Below are 6,000 nucleotides of genomic sequence, written 5' to 3'. Positions count from 1 at the left end.
TTTGCTCTTTACAGTTTTTGCTAGCACTGGGTGACAAGGTGTGTTTAATTTTTTAAAAATGTCTATGAAAATTGAAACTGGAAAAAATTGTTTAGGTCTCGTTTCGAAAGGACTGTTGATGAGTCTACTTGCTTTTCCTAGTTAAGCCACTAGCATTGGTTTCTACAGTATTTCTCTATATGTTGTTTTCAGGTTTTAGAAACAGGGACGATCTTTTCAGGTATCAAAGTGGTAAAAGCAGTATTCAGATGGGTTGTTTCTAAACTACAACTCTTGGCCACTAGATTCCTTCGACTTCACTGTATCAGAATGTAGCAGCCGACACTGGCAAGCCAGAGTGTCAGTTAAAGAACAACAGAAGAGATCAGAACTCAATGATACCAGTCTAATGTATATGAAAGACTTTTTCCTGAACTAATTAATCTATAGAATCAACATCAAAAGGCAGACAAGAAACTTGTCAAGTTCCCCACTTTTGAAGTGGAATAAGAAGTCATATACTTGTGAGATCAGTAGGCTGACTTCCTAGCAGCCCTCATTGCAGATAATCTTTCACAACAGATGGTAAAATCAGCTTTCTGATACACTCTTAGAACTCACAACAGGCACATGGTAGGTTTCCAAGTGGGTGATTTTCACCTCTGATGAGATGCTCTAACACCCTGCCACTGTTTTTCCCTCTAAGTACATCAGTGGTGTTTCTACATTTGGAAATCACTTGTTCACATTAAACATCTGGTATGATTACATTAACTTCCACTGCAGACAAGGACAGGGAGAGATAGGATGACAGGATGACGTGAAACAGACCAACAGACCTCTATTTTGGAACTGTTAGTTCTTTGTCCTAGACTGAATCGTTCATGGATAGCTGAGATACCCTTTTGCATGTTTTCTAAAGAGATTCCATTTGTCAGCCAAACCACAGAGGACATTTTTGGGTCTAGAGAACACAGCCTGAAGAGCTCCTTGCTGTTTGCTTGATGAAACATTTGATGTCACAGTGTGATTTCTGCCTTCCAGGCATCAATGCTTATTTGTCTCATCACCCAAGAACCACCCTGGATGCTCGGATCCATATGCCCTTCCTGTGCTTGTTTCCTAGGAAGAAATGTAGCCTTATTTAAATTCCAAATTTTCTTCTCTAGGAGAGAAAGTTTAGGTTTCTGGTAGTTCTCAAAAAGCGTACTAAAAGGAATAGCAGCTTTCATCTTCTCTCTGTCAGGGCTACACAAAAGTGTGCATCTCCTTAATTACCTGCTACAGAAACTACCACCATCACCATGTGATAGCAAAGGACCACAACCTTCTACTTTGCTCCAGCAGTAAATGGGCCCACCCTTATTCTGAGGAATCCAATGTGGACTCATGCATGAGGACAGGTGAAGGGAAAGAAAATCTGACTCCAGAGGGGACTATTAATTCCAGGTGAAATTAAAAAAAAAAAACAAAACAGCTTCCCAGAAACCTTCATGCTTGATTAGTCAGCAGCTCAGTTAATACCTTCCCTTTATTCCCCACAAGTGGAAACCAAGGTGACAGGTTTTTAATTCTCTCCATACGTACTCCAAGTCACCCTTCTCTCTCCTTGAAGGTTCCAAGGTTTTCGTGATCTTTTCAGCTGTACTTTATGGAGTATGTTCTTGAGTTCTGCAAAGATTAGCATCAAACTCTCTCAGAGCTGCCCAGCCTGTATTATTGATCAATACTCGGTTTGTTTCACATGACTAACAATTTAAAAAAAAAAAAAAAAAAAAAAAAAAAAAAAAAAAAAAAAAAAAACCTTCATCTGCTAGACCATTCTTTAAAACCAGATTCCAAATAGGGTCTGCTGCGAGCCCTAGACTAAAGGCTCTTGTCAATCCTGGCTGCACATCAAGGACACTCCACTCCTGAGGTTCCAAACGAAGCATGGATTCCAGGTCCCACCTGAAGCTACTGAATCCAAATCTCTGAGGGGAGGGCCCTTGCACTGATTTAAAAACAAAAACTGGCCAGATGATCCTAATTTACAGCCAGGGTTGAGAACCTCTGCTCTAGAACATCGGACTCTGCTGAACTGTCATCCCCGCCAACCCAGAACAAATACATGCATAAGATGACTTGGGTTTACTCTCTTGGAAGAACTTTGTTTAGTTGGATGTACCATTACTTAGCAGTTTCAATCTGATCTTATGCCAGACTGGCAGCAGATAGTTGGCCTCGTGTTGAATGATGCCTGGGCTTTGTGGCACTCTACTTTTCTCCACACGGCATAGGCAAAATGCTTCTAGATGCGGAACCACTTGATGAATGGATTCACATTCCCAGGACCCCTGGTAAGGTCAGGGTTATTCTCCACAAACTACAAACAAAAATTAGGACCAAAGGTCAAAAATTAGGACCAAAGTGCCTTACTTTGATTCACCAAATATTTGTAATCAAATAAGGACTTAGAACACTGGAAAGCAGTTCTGATTCCAAATGGCTGACAGCTTGGGGTTAGTGACAAAGGCAAGAAAGGGAGACCATCCTGCATTTCCAGCTTCCTAACATACAAAGAAAGCCCGGGGTAGGGTTACTAGGCAAATGCTGCATCTAGGTTCTGGGCCCTCTCTTCCCTGGGTAGGCCTTCTGGGTGGGCCTCCTGCCCTACACAAACCATCCCTAACCCACCTTGTTTACATTTAAACCACACTGTTGTAGACAGCAATTCAGGGAAGAGGACAAGCCATAATTAGGATTTCCTCCCTGTTTCCCTTGTCATCTCCCCACAGGAAAACCCTGATGGGAAGCTCGCCCCTCTAGTTTTGGTCTTGGCAAATCTACATTTCCTTGTATGTGAGTAGATCAGAATCAAATGTTTGCAGTGAAGACTACAAGACCCTTTGGGGATAAACACAACACTCTATGAATTGAACGAAGACTAGGAAGGGAAACTGGGTGGTTATTTTTCTTCCCTAAGAGAGTCATTTCTTGTAATCTTATAAAAGCTTTCTAAAACAAAAACAAAAACAAAACAAAACAAAATAATGGCTGGGGGTGGTGGCTCACACCTGTAATCCCAGCACTTTGGGAGGCCGAGGCGGGTGGATCATGAGGTTAGTAGATCCAGACCATCCTGGCCAACATGGTGAAACCCCATCTCTACTAAAAAATACAAAAAAATTAGCTGGGTGTGGTGGTGGGCACCTGTAATCCCAGCTACTCGGGAGGCTGAAGTAGGAGAATCGCTTGAACCCGGGAGGTGGAGATTGCAGTAAGCCGAGATCACGGCACTGCACTCCAGCCTGGGGGATAGAGCAAGACTCCATCTCAAAAACAAAACAAAACAAAACACACACACAAAAACAAACAACAACAACATAACAACAAGGCCTTGAGGTGAACAAAGAACCATCACCAGGGTGTGTCTGTTAACGTTTTCCTTCCAAAATTAAGTAAGCAATATAAGATAAGCAAAGCTTTATAAAGACCCAACCAAAGAGCCAAGCAGCCTATCTCTCCATCTCTGCAAAACAAAAACAAAAATGAAAACAAAACAAGCCTTGCCTTTTAGATTGATATGGCATGACTGGTCATTACTGAGATAACTCTGCTAAATAAAAAATCCTGTGCTGGTTCTGGACTCCAGCACATAGATAATACAGGCCTCTGCCAGGCCTGGTAGCTGCTGTCTGCAACCTCACCCCAGGATATAAGAACTTCCCTTCCAGGGGCTATGAAAGCTCTTTCTCTGGCTGTGGGGTGGGGTGTAGGTCTTATTCTGAAGTCCTTCACTAGCCTAGTTAACCCTGAGGCCTCATGGGTCTGAGTAGGTTGTTTAGCATTTTTCAGACTTCCAAAAGCCATGGATGACCATACAATCAAAATGGACTTTATTGTAGATAAAAAGGAAAGAGGAGAATAAAAATCATTCAACTGTATTTTTTTTTGAGACAGGGTCTCATTCTGTTGCCCAGACTGGATTGCAGTGGCATGATCTCAGCTCACTGCAACCTCTGCCTCTTAGGCTCAAGCGATCCTCCCGCCTCAGCCTCCCAAGTAGCTGGAACTACAGGCATGTGCCACCATGCCTGGCTCATTTTTGTATTTCTGTAGAAACAGGGTTTTGCCACATTGCCCAGTCTGGTCTTAAACTCCTGAGCTCAAGTGATCCTCCTGCCTGAGCCTCCCAAAGTGGGTTATGGCCATAAGCCACTGTGCCCGGTCTCAATTTTATTTTATTGAACCATATGAAATTCCCACTACTGTTTTTACAAAATGGTCAAATATCAGCAAATTCATATGGCTCAACCTAATTAAATAGGTATTTTCCTGGTTTGCACAAATTATCAATTCAAACACAAAGTTGTGAAGCAATGTCTTATTTAAAAATTAAGCATTAAACATGCGAATTGAGAAGATTAAATGGCTGATTTCACTATGGGTGGACTAGACTGGGACACTGTTTTGCCTGCCATCATAAGAAAAACTGGCCAGTATGGTGAAACCCCGTCTCTACTAAAAATACAAAAAATTAGCCGGGTGTGGTGGCGGGCACCTGTAATCCCAGCTACTCAGGAGGCTGAGGCAGGAGAATTGCTTGAACCTGGGAGGCGGAGGTTGCAGTGAGCCAAGATCGTGCCACTGCACTCCAGCCTGGGTGACACAGCGAGACTCCATCTCAAAAAAAAAGAAAGAAAGAAAGAAAAAGGAAAAAAAGAAAAATGCCCATGTTATTGAAAGCATTTTTTAGAAATTGGGTTGCCAGAAATAAGCTAGCACTGAAGCACAGAGACATGGGGAGAAACTCAAACTTTTCCCGAGAGGTCTTTCTGTATTTCAGCACTACAGGTGTAGACAGACAGAACAGCTCATCCAGAAAGAACCCAAACTGAAAACCTAACTTTCAAATCACACCCACATGTTAAGCTGGTTCAGCAGCCTCCCCAGATACAAGGAAAATGACCCTTCTCTGCATGGCACTCAGTGGCGTAAAGACACTCGGACTCGTAAGCTCATAGAAGACAGAACTTTCTAGTGAGCTGAAAATACTTAATGTTCCATTGTCTGCCCTCTGATTCCTCAGGTGGCCACTGAAATCTCATGCATTCATCAGCTCAAAGTTTGGAATTCTACCCAGTCTTGAGACTACTGTGTTGTATTTCTTTGCAGTTAATTTTTTTGCATTGGGATTTCTTTCCCTCTGAATTCTAGCCTGGTGCCTTGTAGGTTTCTTGCTGCCTTCTCTTCCCCAGATTATAGCATCCTACAAAATGTGGTGTTACTTCTAAACTCACAGTACATACTTCAGTCCTAGTGATTATTTCCCTAGGCTGTCAGCTCATGTGGCAGCCCTCAAAAGTTGAATGCTGGCTGGGTGCAGTGGCTCACACCTGTAATCCGAGCACTTTGGGAGGCCAAGGCAGGTGGATCACAAGGTCAGGAGTTTGAGACCAGCCTGGCCAACATGGTGAAACCTTGTCTCTACAAAAAATTAGCTGGGCATGGTGGTGGGCGCCTGTAATCCCAGCTACTCAGGAGGCTGAGACAGGAGAATCACTTCAATCTGTGAAGCAGAGGTTGCAGTGAGCCGAGACCATGCCACTGCACTCCAGCCTGGGCGACAAGAGCAAAACTCCATCTCAAAAAAAAAAAAAAAAAAAAGTTGAATGCTTTTTGCAGTGATACCATCATCAGTTTCTAAATACCTCCTTTCCTCAGATTCATTAAAAAATAAGAGTATAACACTGTTTGCCTTTGGTTTTAAACATTTCATAACTACTTCTTTATGGATATCACCAGAGAAGGAACTATAATTCTTTGTTCCATGTTGAAATGTTCATGGACGTATTTTCAAATCTTCAGTCTAGAAAAAACACAGGCAGCATAAAGTCAGGAATGCTGATATGAGGTTGCAGTCAAGCAGCCTTCGTTGCCAGAGCCTCCACTCAAATTGCTTTTTCATGTTTTCTGTCCCATTTAACACCAGTTTCCCATAATCCTTGGAGTTCCGATCTCAATTGCCTTCCTTCTCTT

General features: G+C 42.6%; 1 protein-coding gene across 2 annotated transcripts in view; it reads right to left on the bottom strand.

Moving 5' to 3' along the window:
• Nucleotides 1-1,787: 1,787 nt before the first annotated feature.
• The window catches only part of SLC9A7 (solute carrier family 9 member A7), a 145,671-nt gene continuing 141,458 nt past the window's right edge, over nt 1,788-6,000 (bottom strand). The window contains exon 18 of one of the 2 annotated variants that reach the window (XM_030934453.1): nt 1,788-2,344. The gene's annotated coding sequence lies outside the window, so the exon portion shown is untranslated. Of the gene's footprint in view, nt 2,345-5,723; nt 5,831-6,000 lie in introns of those variants that run through there. The other variant, XM_030934452.1, reaches the window with a different exon arrangement.

The sequence above is a fragment of the Rhinopithecus roxellana genome, chromosome 7, assembly GCF_007565055.1.
Source record: "Rhinopithecus roxellana isolate Shanxi Qingling chromosome 7, ASM756505v1, whole genome shotgun sequence".
NCBI lineage: Eukaryota > Metazoa > Chordata > Mammalia > Primates > Cercopithecidae > Rhinopithecus > Rhinopithecus roxellana.
The sequence above is the reverse complement of the archived record's forward strand: the minus strand, read 5'-3'. Positions and strand labels throughout refer to the sequence as shown.